The 17,800-nt window shown below is 41.1% G+C and overlaps 1 protein-coding gene across 4 annotated transcripts in view; it reads right to left on the bottom strand.

Moving 5' to 3' along the window:
• Grip1 (glutamate receptor interacting protein 1) overlaps positions 1-17,800 on the bottom strand; it is a 649,740-nt gene that overhangs the window by 540,546 nt on the left and 91,394 nt on the right. The gene's annotated exons all lie outside the window — the stretch shown is intronic.

The raw sequence follows: 17,800 nt of genomic DNA on the forward strand, positions 1-17,800 counted from the left end.
GAGAGTAAACTCCATTCCCCTGAGGTAGAGCTACTGTATAAATTATTTGGAGGTTGGTGGGACAGCTCAACATGTAGGTGCACTAGCTGCCGAGCCTGATGACCTGAGTTGAATCCTTGGAACCGACACAGGGGAGAACAAATTCCAACAAGATAGGTAGTCTCCAGCCTCCACATGTCCCCTCCACATGCATGTACACAAACACACACTCAGATAAATCAATCAATCAATGTCAGTCTTTGAAAAATCAAAAGACAAAAGAAAATTATTTGGAATTTTTCTGCATAGAAAAATCAACTCTTCTGTTCAATCATTTGGTACTTTTTAATATTAGCATATAGTCAGGGGTGTTTGTTTGGTGGATTGTATTACAATCTAATGTTATTTTATTCTGATATTCAGATTGCCCCAGATTTAGCCATTGGGACCTAGGTCTCTTAGAATAAAAGGTGACATTGTGAGTTTAGATGTGGGGTGTTTTTCAATACTTGTTACTCTGAGGCATCTTGTATCTTGGGGGACTAGCCTGAGATCCAGTTGTTCCTCCCAGCTTACTCCCTTGGCTGAAGGACAGTATGAGGACCCAGAATGTGGAACCTAGGTATGTCCTACACATTTGACTTGATAACCCACCATAACTATTTTCTCTGTGTCAGTAAGTAGCCTGTAAAACTGCCCACTTCACTGTGCATATCCACTGCCTGGACCACAGAAACAGCACCTGCTGGCAGGCACCCGCCCTGTCTCTAAGCTTTGATAGTATATGGAACACTGGGATAAACTTTCTGGTATGGAATCACCACACTCAAGGTGATCACCTGAGGTTAATCCTTAAAATGGGAATCATGAGTTTAAGACTTTTGATACATGTTATGAAATAAGTTTCCAGAACCTGCTCACAGGATGCATGCCCATTGGCCCACAAGCTCCCTATCATCAGGTCTATACCGTTACTCCCATTTTTAAGCATAATTTCCCATGTAATGGATAAAATGGTCTTTGTAGTTGTTACTGGTTCATAGTGTTATGAACTGTGTTTTAAATATGTATCCACCACATGAATTCCCATTTTAAAATATTTCACCTATCAAGTGAACTCTATAGTACACTTATTAAAAATGGTGTATAGAAGAATATATATATGAAAGAAATGAATTCTTAGTGTAGAATATATTTCATTATTTTCCCTAATTTTACTTATTTGTGGTCTTTTTCTTTTTAAATAATAAATTTCCGAATTCCATACTCTACAGCTTAATTTATTTATTTTTGCCTAAGCCATATTTATATTTTACAACTCTGTTCATGTGCTAAAATACGTTTATTTTCACATTTTTTACATTGTGTGAGCCAATCTAAAAAGAACTGATGATGTATTATTGATTCTGACATAGTCTTGAAAGCACATATTATGCTTCTATTAAAAGTTATATTTTATGACAGATTTGTCAGATTTAATTTATGACTCACACACATCTCTAGCTTAGTAGCCACAAATTATCTCCCTTTGAATCTTTATCATGCAGTATATTTTCTTACCAGAGCAGTTTTTCAAGTATATTGATATATTGTAAAAAAAAATTTTTTTTTCAAAGATTGATAAATAGAAAATATTTTTCAAAGCAATTTCATATATATATATATGTATAAATGCATAGCTAATTCAGTCTCTAACTTATTTCTTGTTCCACTTTCATATTTCTAGAAGCAGGTTCCTCAGGAAAAAGATGTGTATAGATATTCATGTTGTCATGTTAAATTTCCTGAATCCAAGAAGCAGGAACATCCATCCATCCTCATAGCAGGAACAGCTAGGTGGGTAGGGTGGAGGAGCAGATAACTTCTGTTCATGTCGAAGATACCTGGAGGTCAGAGGATACGTGGTATGTTCTGGAAACCTGGGTTTATACGGGGGGAGCAATCAATCAGAGCTGACTCACACAGGCCAGTAGTCTTCTCGCTGATTGAGTCCTTAGCCTAAAAGCAGCTAACTGTGCATGTTAGTGACTTTTCACATGTATCGCTTTACAAGACCCTCTGAGTAATATAGAGAATGGATGGAAGGGAAGTGAAACATCCTGTTGTCCGGTGTGCAGGCTCACTGGTGATACGGGCAGTGAGGGCAGCACCTGCAAATACGAAGAGAAGGGAATGCGCCTGGGTGAGGGCTGGAATACAAAATCATTAGCACTCCAAAATGCGCCGGAAACAGAGTGGAGGAGATGAGAGAGCGGCTGGGCCTCACCATGTGGCAGGAGGCGCTGGAGCAGCTGCATGGTAAGAACACTAGCATTGGTTGCAGTTTTGGTTTCAACACTCTTGGAAACATCCAAAAGACATCCCACTAGAGCCCGAAAACAAGGACTGACCAGAGGCACTGCAATGTGCATGATGTGCTAGCAAGTAGGTCACAGCTGGATTCTTGAGTGAGGATGGCATTGCTTAGGGACAGCATAGAGCACAGTGATTCTCAGTTGAGAGCTGAGGGAGTTATGTGGCCCCATGGGGGTGTATCTGACAATGTCTGAAGACATTTTTGGTTGCCACAAATAAGGTCATGTAGCAAAGGAAGGTAAGGGATGCACCCAACTAGCCCACAATGCACAACTCAAGCCCCCACACCAAAAGGTACTTACATCCCAAACATCAATAGTGCAATGTAGAGAAGCTAGGTACAGAAGGTGATAAAAATGAGACAACTGAAAACCACAGGTGGGTCAGGAAGCGATGGTGAGAAATACCAGTCACAGAACTGCAGACCATCTCAACACCAAAGGCAGAGCTTAGGCCAGCAGCTCTCCAGTGCTCACACTGCTCATGAATACGCATTGCATTCCACGTGCCCAAGAGCTCATTCCAACCAACAAAAATCAACTTTTCAAAATGCCCCCTAAAACGTTTGCTAACCTCTGCTGGTTTCTAACGGGACACAAAATGTGCAACCATTCACAGACACAAGGAGGAAACTGCACCAACTCTTTACTAACTCCTGCCTTAGTCGCCTTCCTAATTTCTCAGAGGCTGACCTCTGAGGAGAGGGAGCTGAATACTGATGAGAAAGTAGGGGGTTCCTCGAACAGGGAATATGTGTAGGGCAAAGGATAAATGAGTTTCTTGTGAAAAGAGCAAGCCCTGTTTGTGAATTTGAAGCACGCCAAATGATCATTTAGAGTCTATTTGGAACACTGTGTGAGAAATTCCAGAGACGATGCCACAGGAGGTGGTTTAGAGAAAACTACAAAAGCTTGGGTGACTTGGAAATCCTTTAATAGTGGAGATAATAATGAAAAAAAAAAAAAAGTTCAGCTCAAACTGCAGACGTCCTTCAGTTCAGGAGACTCGGGAATTTGAGAAGTGGAGACGACACGTTCTTCCTCCGTCTTCCTTTTCTTCTTTGGTGTGGCTTTGTTTGGGACAAGGTCTCGCTATGTAGCCCAGGCTGGCCTTGAGCTTGCAATCCTGCTACCTGAGCCTCCCAGGTGCTAAGATTACAGGTTTATTCACAACACTGGCTTATATGCCTTCCTTTTTCTTAGGAGCCGCTTCAAGTGCCAGTTTGGCAAACCTCATTTGGTCCCCCAGTATTGATGAGTATTTACATGGGCATTTGTTGCATGTCTGTTCCCTCAATAAATACCAGGCTACAAGGAAGCAGGCGTCAGATTCCGGTCTGCTCACTGCAAAATGCTAAGAAACCACCATTACTGCCTGGCATCTGAAAAATAGTAATTGGTTAATAATTCATGAGTAAAGAAGAAATGAATGACTGTAGCTCCATTTTTCAAATGACTCTTGTTTACCCTAGTGTATGTCAGAAGATGCATTTTTATGCAGAGTTACCCTATATATTTATTTATTTATAGTAAAACAGCCTGGTAGTATAGAGAATCAAATTTTGAATCATAAAGGTCACCCATAAATAGGACAGTCCTGCCTGAGAGCCTACCCTGGGGCTAGACTCACCCACGTGGTATGAATATATATATTCATACACACATATATATATGAATATATATATTCATATACACATATATGTTCCAGTTATATATTCATAATTACATGGTATTTCCTCCCCCCCTTTAGAATACTATATTTTTTCATGACTATAACAGTGGTGGGTGGAAACATAGCCCCAGCTGGCAGTTTTAAAATTAGAAAGGCAACAGTCTATTTCCTTCCACTATAACAGGAAACCTTCAGGAGAGGCAAGTTTTTGAAATGTACAGAAACCTAGTAACGGGATTAATGTATTATCGTAAACAATTTTATGCAAAGGAACTTCCACCCTAGACTTCAAAGGGGGATGGAATTAAGAGGAAAAGTGGGTCACACGGAGAGGACTCCTCAGATGGGGAAAGATGGTCTCTGGGGAGCGCTTTCCAGAGCGCTCAAGCATGAGGCGTTTGTAGCAAGCCTGGCTTATGGTTAAACACGGCCATTTATGCTGAGAAGTCTATTAAAGACAGAGAGAAGCCACTTTGCACAGAACAGACAGAGAGCTCCCATAGACAGCTGTGCCATCAAGATATGGACTCGACAGCGGTTCTCACCCTGTGGGAAGCAACCCCTTTGCGGGTCGAATATCAGATCTCCTGCATATCAGATATTTACATTACAATTCATAACAGTAGCAAAATTACAGTTATGAAGCAGCAATGAAATAATTTTACATTTGGGGGTCACCACAACATGAGGAACCGTATTAAACGGTCACAGCGTTAGGAAGGTTGAGAACCACTGGATTGAAGAAAGCAACAGATAAAACTGCAAACACACATTTAAGTGTCTATGAGTCCAAGTCTTCTAGGTACTCAAGCACTGACAGACCTCCACCTTAAAACAAAAAGGAGAAAGCAAGAAAATATTAACTCGACCTAATGAAGATTTCAGCCTATAGCACATGGTTTTACCCTGTGGTTTCTATTTTATTAAATGGTCGCACTGAAGTTTCCTATCATTTGGTTTACAACTTACAATCAGTGGGTAGGTTGATAATTTAACATTAATTAAATTTTACTGTGTATTTTTATCATCCTCTACAATTATCACAAACATACCATAAAGGAGTGGTACTCTGTCTCACTGCACAAGCCACACCCACAGAAACCCTGCGGTGGATCCTGGGAACCATGATCACTAATGTGCTCAGCTGGAAACCTCACAAGTTTGTAATTAGGCTTAACTACAGAAGGTTAAAGACAATAACTGAACATTATAATAGGGACTAGAGAGATGGCTCAGTGATTAAGAGTACATACTTCTCTTGCAGAAGACCTGAGTTCAGTGTCTAGCACCCACATCGGGCAGTTCACAACCTACTCCAGCTCTGGGGGGGATCTAATGCCTCTGGCCTCCATGAGCACCTGCACACAGAGACATACACATGCACACCTATACATAATTAAAACAAATTAATCAGAGGTGGGGGAGGGACTGGAAGGAGAATAGGGAGGGGAAACTGGGGTCAGGATGTAAAATAAGTACAAAGACAAATTTACTTAAAACATGATAGTAGTTTTTCAATTATAGTAAAAATGATCTACTAAGGGTTTCACATTCATTTCATCTAACCTGCAGCACAGACTGATAATGAAGGAGTATAATACAACGGGGCCCACTTTACAGGTAGAGAAAAATGTGGGCGGTCAAACAGCAAGACTATGGCTCCAGAGCGGTCACAGAGCTGTGCATTCTGCAGGTTCTAGAAGGTAAAAAACCGATATAGAATAGGAGATTCAGAGTGCTGTGGGAGAGGTTCCGAACTTCTCGTGGATGACTTCAATTTCCTGCGGCATTTTATTCATGGTACAACTTGCCCACGTCTTCTGCCTGTAAAAGAACTGCAAGCAGTACCGTGGCTTGTTTCTTCTTGGGTCAAGATTGGAAAGTCCTAACTCTCGGTCCAGCGTGCTTCTCCTCTGAATCTCTGCTGAGGACCACTGAGCTCACAATCTCATAGGTCCTCATACCCACTTTCCCCCACATTTCTTGCCTCGCAAATGACCTCATCTTTCAGTGCAAGGACTTGGAGGCAATCCTCCCCAAAGCCCTACATCCAGTCCTATTTTTCATCACATCTCTGCCCTCAATGGAACGGGACTAGTCCACAGCCTTGTAAGTGTTATTTTTTCTGGAGGCCACAGTGCCGTCATCATGATTCTCCCCACCCCCAGAACAAATCACAAAATTTACTCATTCACCTATAGCAATTTTTGGTGTAATGTTTGGACACCTTTGTGCCTGATAGTGAAAGATACAACAGTACACAAAGGAGACAAAAAAAGAAAAGGATCACTCAACTTATCTTCCAGGAGGACAGATTAAATAAGTAATTGAGCAAAGACACAGATGTGTGTGCTAAGCGGTGTGAGTTGATGCCCTGTACCTGATGGGGAGAATATTGCATTATGCTAATGAGTGCTCTCAGCACTCCCTCCCTCAGTCACACTCTATCCTTCATCCTTGGCGAACCACTTCTCATTTCCTAAATGTATCACTGTTCCACATCTCTACCTGGGATCCCCTGCTACTTAGCATTCTGTTCCCACAGTTTTTTCTCAGCCTAGCTCCACCACACCTCCAGCAAGACTTCCAGGATCACCACCGTTCTGGTGCTGCGATCCATCATCAGGCTCCCAAAGCAAGATAAACATCCCGCTTTACGGCATTGGCCACGATACACTGTCACAGCACAATGATCCATCTGTTCCTCTCTAAGCTACATGTGCCCACAAAGGAAAAAAGAAAACCACTATGTGCTCTGATTTTGAGACAGCCCAGCATTAGTACGGTAGAGCTGCTATAACAACATACCATAGCTTTGTGGGGGTTTTGTTTTGTTTTATTTTTGTTTTTGTAACAGAAATGTTTTTCCACTGTTCCAAAGGCTACAAAACCTAAGACCAAAATAACAGCAGATCTGTTTCGCTGCTTGGCTTGGAAAGGCTCCTTGTCCTGCCTCAATATCTACTCTGCATGTGCATCCCTGGTGGTTCTCTGCACATAGACACACAGTTCCTCCTCAAATAGGGGTATCAATCAAATTCAATTAAGGAATGACCCAAATAGCATCATTTTAGCATCAGCATCTTTCCAAAGGCTCCCCTTTTGCAAATATAGATACATTGTTAGATTTTTTAATGTTATGTATATATATATATATATATATATATATATATACTAGTATATTTAATAAATGATATATTTATAATAAATAACACATGCTTAAATATATATAAATATTTTATTTTGGTTTGGGACTGTAGAAGGATTTTTATTTTTTTCAACATCACAGATTCACTCAGGAAAGTACATGTGAGGAACACATAAATATTTATACGCCCAGCCAGCAAGCCCACGTAAAAACTCTGGGTAAGAAAAGGATTCCTCATTCAGGGTACTGACAGTTGTATGTCTCTATGTTAAGTATGTGTACATAAATATATGTATGTATGTAAATAACCATACTTACACATGCACACATAGGTATATGTGCTATAGTATATATTTTTAATAATTTAATATACAATCATTTTAAAGGTACAGTTAGCGTATAACATTTTTATAAGTGACTGATGGCCAGTCTTTGCTTTTAGCCTACTTCTACACTACATTTTTTTATGAGTCTCTCATATTGCTTTGCTTTGAAAACCGTATTTTTTTAAAAAAAAAATTATTGTTAGTTATTCATATATATATATATATATATATATATATATATATATATATATATAGTGTTTTGATCAAATGCATGTCTTAGCCCCTCTTTTCTAACTCCTCATTACCCCCCACACACACACACCACATTGCCCTCTCAACCTCACGCATTCTTTCTGAAACCCACTCAGTGCGTTTAGTGCTGTCAATCTGTGCTTTAGATGGAGGGCCAGCCTCTGGAGAAGGGGCAGCCAGTCGGAGACTGATGGGAGAAAGAGTCGATAAATATCATCCAATAATAATTCTCCTTGCATATACATAGACAAAAATAATAGGGTCTGGGGGTGGGCTGGGGGGTAGGAGCACTGCAGTACAAGCCTGAGGGCCCGAGTTTGGACCCTCAGAACCCAGGTGAAAGCCTGGCGTGCCCAAACATGCACCTGTATCCAACCCCAGTGCTACAGGGAGGTGTTTCCAACAGATGGATCCCTGGAGCTTCGGGCCCTGCCAGCCTAGCCAAGTCAGCAGATTCCACCTTCTGAGAGAGAGAGAGACCCAGTCTCGGGGGGGGGGGGAATATGGTAAAGAATGACAAAGATCCCTTCGGCTTGAAAACCCTTTCCCCTCGTTATAATTTCTCATAAATTTGGTAAATCTTCAAAATGATAAATCTTTGATCTGCAATCCAAAGAGAAAATATTCATAGGCGCTTTAGTTGATGTTTAATTTTTTTTCTATATGTTGCTAAGCATGTTGCAAGATGAACTCTCTATTTCTGTCTGTCTGTCCGTCCATCCGTCTGTCTCTGTCTCTCTCTCGTGTATGTGTGTGTGTGTGTGAACTTTGTACCACTACAATGAGATTCTTGATACAGTCTACATGAAAAAACAAAACAAAGCAAACTTTACTTAGCTAATGTTTTTGAAGGTTCAGTCCTGTTGGCTTGGCCTCAAGCGACAGTGGCCTTTGGCAGTGTATCTGCTGAGAACAGGGGGTAGAACAAGCAAGAGACTGCAGCTCATCAGAAGCAGAGAAAGCAGAAGGCCAGGCCACTCTTGGTCACAACTACTATCTGAAAAAACTACCAAAAGGGTCACAGTAAATATTTCACACCCCAAAGACCTACAGTCTCTCCACCTCTCAGATGTCCTGCATTCCTACATCCCCGCCCCCTCCAATAATGCCACAGTACAGATTGAGACGTCAGTCACAATGGAGCTTTCGGTGACACAAACCATACTCAAATCATGGTAATGTATAAATTGTGATGTACAACATGAGGCCGATTTTCAAGGTTCATTTTGAGAATCCACGCCCTGTTCCACGCACTATCAGGGAGCCCTAAGCACCCTTTTCCTTTTGTGTGGCCCTTGAATAGTGTCTTCACATCCCCTAACAGCTGTCATGGCAACATGCTCTTCTGTCAGGTGGAGAAATCTGCAAAGCTCGCTCTTAATGCATGAGTGAACCAGGAAGACTCCTGAACAACAGATCACCCCAGCATTTGGATGGCGCCATCGCGCAATACGGCTCCGCAGATTCTGCCGGTCTCATTTCAAGATGACTCCTTCTCCAGACTGGTTGTACACACATGATGATAAAATGAAGAGAGAGTGGAAGGCACAGTCCTGCTTTATTTCCCATTTATGGCTCTATATACTTAATCTTTAAAGAGCACTGTAAAATGATAATGGATAATATAGGCAACTGGAAATATACGGAAGACATAGAATTTTGATATTTTGTTGTGACAAATGTTTCTATGGAAAGAAAATAAAAAGAATTGTCATGTTCCAGAAACAAACTGAATATCACACATACCAAAAGCTTTATTCTTCGGCAGAAAATTTGAAACTGGAAAAATTGACATGGAAATACTTCTACAAGTGAAAAAACATAGGAGTATACCTGCATTAATTTTTTTTTTTTTCAGTTTTTCAAGACAGAGTTTCTCTGTGTAGTTTTGGTGCCTATCCTGGATCTTGCTCTGTAGACCAGGCTGGCCTCGAACTCACAGAGATCCGTCTGCCTCTGCCTCCCAAGTGCTGGGAATAAAGGTATGTACCACTACCACCAGCACATTAATTTTTTTAAATAAAATATATTTTAAAAGAGTTACAGATGTGATGAAAAATTACAGATAATACAGTGAGTTCCAAGTATCCATAGTTTTCCAATTTCTCTCATTATATCCCAAATCAACAGACTAATGTTGATATGTTTGTATTAACCAACATCAATATCTTTCAGATTTTTCTGTTGTTGTTTTATTTTTTTGTTCTGTTCTATTTGGGGGCAGGGTCTCACGTAGCCAGCATCAGCCTCAAACTCATTAACAGCAGATGCTGGCCTTGAACTCCTGATTCTCCTGCCTTTATCACCAAGTGTTAGGAGTCCAAGAATATAAAACTACACTCAGTTTTCTGCAGTACTGGGGATCAAGTCCAGGGCTGAGGCATACTACGCAAACACTCTACCAAATGACCTATATCCACAGCCTAAACTTTATTGAGACTTTCCACATTTTCAGTTATTCTTTCCTGCTCTGGTTCCCAGCCACATCGTCATTGTCCTGCTTCTCATGCTCCTTTCACCCGTAACTGTTTCTTCAAAGTCCCTGAATCGATCATCCTGAGAATTCTGGAGGGAACTCGGATTTGTAGAACGTCCATCACTTGAGCTCTGTTTGACATTGCTTTGAGTTTGTTGTATGTTTAGTGAGCTGGTGGGCTTTGTTTTCAATTTTAAAAATTGTTTTTTATTCTTTAAGAATTTCCTGCATTGAATGTTGACCATACTCACTGCTACCTTCTCTTAGATCCACCTCCCTATTGTATTCACACAACACTGTATCTTCATTTTTTTTTCCTAAACCCATTGAGTCCAACCATGCTGTCTATATACTCTGAGGTATAGAGCCATCCACTGCAATGTGGCCAACTTATGAGAGGTCACACCCTTAAAGAAAAGTAACTCCCCCCTCACAGTAGCTAGCAATGACCAAAAATAGTTCTCGGTGAGGAGTGGTAGTTCCTGGACACCTCACTTCTCATGCAGGAATATTTTGTGCATGTGCATTTCTTTTCTTTTAAATAATTTTTATTAAGAGATTTTCTATTCATTTTACATACCAACCAGAGATTCCCCTGTCTTCCTTCCTCCCGCCTTCCAATCTTCCCCTACTAGCCACACCCCATTCCCACCTGGGTAGTCAGCAGAGCCTGATACATTCAGTTGAGGCAGGTCCAAGCCCCTCCTTCCTGCACCAAGACTGTGCAAAATGTCCCACTATAGGCACTAAGTTCCAAAAAGCTGGCTCATGCACTAGGGACAGGTCCCGATGCCACCATGCAGGAATTTTTTCAGGCTTGGGACTGCACATGGTGTGATAGTGGCACCAATGTCCTAGAGTAACAACCACTCCATACTCAGCTTGGATTTAAGGTCTGACCCACAAGATGACACTCATGCCTGAAACCAGCATCTGGGCAAGAACCTCTTACCAGACAGGTCACCAGCCCTAGGGGAGAACCTACTAATGTCACTCTGCTAAGTGGACTTAGTAATAAACTGACTCCCAATAACATCTCTTTATCACAGATTATTACATCCCAAACTCATCATCACAGAAGCTTCATTTTGTAGTAGAGAGCAAACAACTCAGAGACTCACAACTGGTCAAGGTGCAAAGAATAAAAGACTTTGGGGTTCTAAGCTCTAAATGGGATGTTTACATCACACCACCTCTTGGCAAGGCTCAGGGATCATCATGGAAGAGGGAGAGGAAAGATTGACGTTGTATTGTATGATTAAACAGAGACTGTATGTCTGAGGCAGCAAGACCCCGGACGCAATGAGTCATGTTGCTCACATTATGCATGATATCACACTGTGTGTCACCAATGTCAGCCTTCACCCTCTGAGGTATGTCTGTAGCTACTATGACTCCTTTGAATGATTATAGTAAAGTTACTTCCTTCTCCTTTCTTAGACTATACTGTTTAGAACAAAGACATTATATGCAATCTATGTTAGGGAACGGAATCATAATCCTCGTGCCTGAGGGTGAAGAAGATACATCAGTTATTTAGATGCAAGGGATGGTGCCTCTTCTCCAAGTTTCTATGCTTGCATGGATGTTCCACAGTGCACCAATCCAGCTGCATATTAAAAGACATCTCTTTGCTTCAGATCCATACACTGAATAGCGTAAGTTGTTCTCTCATTATTGCTATACCTATATCCCGCAATTTTGTGTTGATTTTATATTTCATTTTATTCAAATATTTTTATTGGTCTTATGACTTCTTTAATCTTTTTTTTAACTTAAAAAATTGCTGTTTAATACCCACATATTTGAGAGTTTTCCAAATCTCTTTCTAGTATAACTTCTAGCTTTAAGCCCATTATCACCTGATCATATATTTATGTGACATCACTCTTAAATTTGATAGAGGACATTTGACAGATCAGTTTGTTCACTCTTGGCTCATGTCCACACAAAGCTTGGGGAGGATAGATTTCGTTGTTGGTGAGTAGAAGGTTCTACAGTTGTTGATTAGATGGAGCTAACTAATAGTATTATCTAGCTCAGCTGTGTGCTTCGGATTTTCTGCTCAATTGAAACCTGAAGCCACTCTAGTGGATCTGTCTATTTTCCCTTGCCTTCAATTTTCACCTCTTAGGTTCTAGTGCTCTGTTTTGGGGAATTCATATTGCTATTCCTTCTTGGAGAACTAACTCCTTTATCATTATTGAATGTTCTTCTTTGTCCCTGATCATTCTTCTGGGGGTGAAATCTACTTTGGCTGAAATTAGGATAGTGAATTCTGCTTTTGAAAACCATGGGTGTTCATATAGTATGCACCCTTCCACATTCTTTTACTTTAAGGCATGAGGATTTATAGAGTCAGATAATTTTTTAATCAGCCCAATGCTATGTTTTAGTTAGTTGATTGGTGTATTTAAATCAATTATGTTTAAAGTAATCATTTACATAGTTGGAGTAGTATCTACCATGCTGGCAAATTTTTTTTGCATTGTATTATTTGTGTGCCCCCTGCCATTTTGTCTCATTTTACTTGGAGCATTTTGCCTTGCATAGCCATTTCACAGACTCTTCGCACAAATCAATTATACTCAAAAATTTTAGTAGTTCTACAAGGATTCGCAATATGCATTTTAAACTAATTCAAGTTCAGCTTCAAAGAACACAATTCCAGTTCACGTGCAGTTCGAGAATTATATAGCAGAGTACTGCTCATTTCTCCTCTCTGCCTATGACATTGCTGTCATTTATTTGATTACTCATATGTTGTAATCATCTGATATAGTCTTACAATTATTTCTTAAGCCAGTTTATTTAAACAAGTAATGAGAAAAACAAAGGATTTTGCTTCACTTATATTTCTTTTTTTTCTCCCCCCACACTTGATTTGTTCAAACAGACCCAAGTTTCCGAGTTTACTAAATCATTTTCCTTTTCTATGAAAAACTTAGTTCAGCGTTTTGTGAAGGGCAAATGTGCTGGCAATGAAACATTGGCTTTTATTTGCACGAGGAAGTGTTTTGTTTCCCCTTCATTTCTGAATGATAGTTTCCCGGGATAGAGACAGGAAGGCTGGTCTGTGTTTTTCTTTTCACACTTTAAATATTGCAGACCACCTGCATGGTTTCTCACAAGTTACCCATTGTAACTCGATTCTTTTTCTTGTATAGGTTAGCTCCATTCATAACTTCTTTCAGAACTTCCTCTCTGAGTCCTAGAACATGGATATTATTTATCTATGGGGAACAGCTTGGCATTTTTACCTCTCTCGGTGTTCTCTGAATTTCCTGGACCTGACATTTAGGGAAAATAAATCATCATTACTTCAAATGTTTCCTGTATACCATTCATTCTTTCATCATTTTTTTCCTTCTGACATTTAATTATATGTACGCTTTGCCTTCTGATACTGCATCCTGATCCTTGTGTGTTTGCTTTGAGTTTTTCCACTATACCCTTGGAAATTTGCATTTCAGGTAGGGTTCCCAGTTTCCAACAGTACAGGTCAGTGCGCCCTTGCTCAGCCAGTCCAGTCCCCGAGGAGACCCTCAGCAGCGTTTTCCACGTCTGGCTGTATACACATGACTTCGAGCCATTTCATTTTAATTTTTTTTCTTGATGTTTCCCTCTTTTCTTCCTTTGCCCATCTGTTCATGCATATTGTCTAACTTTGCTGTTTGAACCCTTCATGATGAATCGCGGTTACTTGAAGATATCTTTTGGAGAATTCCAAGCTCTCTATCAGACCTGAGTCTGATTCTGATGCTTCATGTTGGCCTTTTCTAGACTGTGTTTTCCCTTGCCTTCTAGCATTACTTGCTACTTTAAAAAAAAAAAAAAAAATAAGAGTTATAGATGATGTCTTGGATAATGGGAAGCAAGGCAAATGTTCTTCAGTGTGAGGGTTTGTGATAATCTGGCTAGCATCAAGCTGTTAAACGGCTGCTGTAGATGGAGATGTCAGAGCTTTCAAGCTCCTCAAGTAGTCTCTCCTTCTCTCCCCCGCTGTCTCTGTGTCTGCCTGAGGACCCCTCCTGGTACGTGTGTCTGCACCCTACCACTTCTACAGCTGTAACCCTCATAATCGCCCAGGAGCCATGCCATGGTGGCTAGAAAGATGGGGTGTCTCCCCTGTGGGTCGTAAGGAAAATCTAGAGGGCTCGAGCAGAGAAATGTGCCCCCTTCAAGAAGCACGGGACTCTGGGAGAGCTTTTTCCCTTCGAGGCCCTTGTCCGGAGGCTTACTGGGGAGGATTCCATGATGGCTTTTCTCCCTTTCCCCCTTCTGAGCCAGCAGGATCTTTCCTGGGTTTTCTCTGTGAACATTTCGTGCTCCTGGGGTTGGCTCAGGTCAGTATGAGTCACCGCCCCCCTTTCTAGTCTTCCGTGCCCAACAAATTTTCACTCTAACGCCCATCAGCACACACAGCTCCTCCAGGTTCTTGATCTCGCTATTTCTGCTGCACAGAAGTAAATTGTAACTCTCTATGTCTGAATTCACCTTTTTCCTAAGATTTACACTGGGAAGTACTGCTCCGAGATAGGTCAAGAGTCTAAGAAAGTCACCTGTTTTAGCTTGTTCAACTTTTCCTACTCCAAGGATAGAAGTGGTAACTTCTAAGTTCTTTATATGGTGGGGAACCTTACATGGTTATTATATGCTAATAATTAATTGCATTTATTGATTTGCATAGTCATTCATTTTGTGTGGATGGGCTCATGCCATGCATGTGAGAGTCAGAGGAAAACTTACAGGAAACAGCTCTCTTCTTCCAGCTTGAGAGACCAAGGGATCCAATTCAGGTTTCAAGCTTGGTAGCAAGCAAGCATCCTTGCCCACTAAGCCGTTATTGTTTCTTCCTATTCGTGTTTTTATGCTTCTTTTTATAGAAATGTAAATGCTTGCCTGAAGCAATATTAAGAAGTCTTTACCAGCTCAGCAAAATACCGGACACTTCGAAGAAAAAAAAAATTCATTCCCTTATTCAGTAAGTACTTTACTGGGTACCTATTATGGAGGGAGAACATATTCCTCACAGTAGGGATATGGTGATAGAGAGGGTAGCTGTGCTCTCTACTTTACAGAACTTATGTTCTAAGGAGGAAGACAGAAAAGGGATAGATACAGAAAAACAGGAATCTGGGCCTTTAAGAAGCTCATGAGAGGCAAGGCAAATGCACTAATGTTAAAGGGCATATAATATCTGAACACTCCATGGGAAGGGACTTCAGCAGCCAGAAGGAACGGTGTAGGTCTGGATGGCCTGGGAGTTGGGCAGAAGTTAGAAAGAAGGTTGTAAAGAAAGGTCACGTTGATAGCGTGCAGAAACAGTAAAGACTTAGAGACAAGAATGGGAACAGAGAGCTCCACCCTGACAGCCACCTGAGCGACAGCTTAGCTTTCACTGAAGAACAGGGGGAGGGGAGAGTGGGAATGTGGGGGTGGTGGTTTGAGTGACAATGCCCCCCCCAATAAGCTCATACATTTGAATGCTTAGTCACCAGGGAGTGGTACTATTTGAAAGGATTAAAAGGATTAGGAGGTGTGGCCTTGTTGGAGGAAGTGTGTCACTAGGGGTGGGCTTTGAGGTTTCAAAAGCCTGTGCCAGGCCCAGACTCTCTCTCTCTCTCTCTCTCTCTCTCTCTCTCTCTCTCTCTCTCTCTCTCTCTCTCTCTCTCTCTCAGCCTGTAGTTCTCAGCTCCTGGTTCAGTGCCTGCCTGCCTGCATGCCGCCATGCTTCCCATCGTGATGATAATGGACTAAACCTCTGAAAGTGTAAACAAGCCCCCAGTTAAATGCTTCCTTTCATAAGGATTGTCTTAGCCATAGTGTCTCTTCAGACAATGAGCTAATGTATAATCAGAAATGTTGTTCAACTCACCATTTGTGGGTACTAGGATGAAGGTGTGCAGCCTAGAGTCTGTGTCCTCATTGTTAGTAAAAGAAATATTGGATTGCAGAGTCATCCTCCCACATAAATGCCCTACAGCTCTCTGCAGAATCTTCTACATCATTTGGAATAGGTAGGAATCATCCCTGCATGAGTCCTCCAGATGACAGAGAGCACTCTATGCTGTGAGGCAGCCAGTTCAACAGCACAGGCACTGGGTGGTTAAATGTGATACAGTGCTTCTAGCCATAGTGAGCTAAAATCTGCCTTTCCATAATTCACTCCATTTAAAGTCCCCAATTTTAGAGTAACTCTGCTCAAAAAAAAAAAAAAAAAAAAAAAATCCTGTCTAACAAGGATGACATGTATGACACAGTCTATATTTACTGTCTAATTCAGAAGCCACTAGCACACAGTGTCACTCAGTGCTTGAAAAACCCTTTCTGTGAACAGAGAACTGAATTCTTCAACTAGGTTACAGCATGTGGCCAGTGGCTATGGCGCAGGACTATCCACCTCTGGAACAACCCAAAGCAAACTTATTCTTTCCATACAGGAGCCCCTCCAGCCTGTCCTCCAAGCTTTATTTTTTTTTTAGCTGGCGATCACACACTCCCACTCTAGTGATTGTTCCCACGGCGTCTTTTGGAGCCACGGATGGCCACCGACACATACTCATTCACTCACACTCAGTTGAGGTCCCCGGATGGATTCCTGGAACCAGGAGACCCCTGAACTTTTGTGTACATTTCCTGTACATGCACGCATAGTTTTGAGGGGACTGCTTTCAGAGCTTCATTCAGATTCTCAAAAGAATTCCCGCACCCCCTAAATGGAGGCTGGGGTGAGAAGGGAAGAGATAAAAGGAAACAGGGCACAATGGCGGTATTAAAGTGAGCTCTGAAATATCACACAACAAATAGAAGGCTGAGATCAAAGCAGTTCTGACAACCCCTGAAGCTTCTCTGGTTTCTTCAACACTGTCTATCCATTTCCATAAAAAAAAAAAAAAAAAAAAAAAAAAAAAAAAAAAAAGTAGCCTCAGTTTCTTTCCAAAACATAGCCATTCCTTTTCTGTGAACATAGCGACCTAAGTTTGCATATCCTGTGTATCATGTAGTTATGTTCTTTCCAGTATAACCATACTTGAAAGTTCTTTCGATATATGTGTATGTCTGTTTGCCTGCACAAAAGGCCTCCCACCAAAAGTAAACAAATAAAAAATATACTGTGTAGGTTATTTAGGGGCTCAAGGTAGACATTTTTGTTCCCCTTAAATTGTTTTCTCCTTTGACATGACAGCTCAAAAGAAAAGAAAAAGGAGGAGGAGGAAGAGGAGGAGGAGGAAAATGCATTTCAAATCATTGCCTTCCATTCATGCCATTTCTAATTCCTCTGGTTCAGATCCTGCTGCCTGCATAGAGAAGGATATATTTTTAAAGAACGTTGGACGAATTCATCTTACTAACTCAGAGGATGTATGTGCTGTCAAGTAATCTGACCTCCACTGGCCTAAATCAAAACATCTCAGCATGGCCAGTGCCATTTTATCCCATCTTTAAAGAACTCCAGAAGGATAATTCTGTTACCTGAAATGGCAATTCATTCCAATGCCATTCAACGGAGGACCGGGTATAACCCTACATGAAAGTGAATTTGCAGGTACTATATTGCCTTTTCCAAAAGCACAACACATCAGGTAAAAG

This window comes from Peromyscus leucopus, chromosome 18 (assembly GCF_004664715.2).
Source record: "Peromyscus leucopus breed LL Stock chromosome 18, UCI_PerLeu_2.1, whole genome shotgun sequence".
Lineage (NCBI taxonomy): Eukaryota > Metazoa > Chordata > Mammalia > Rodentia > Cricetidae > Peromyscus > Peromyscus leucopus.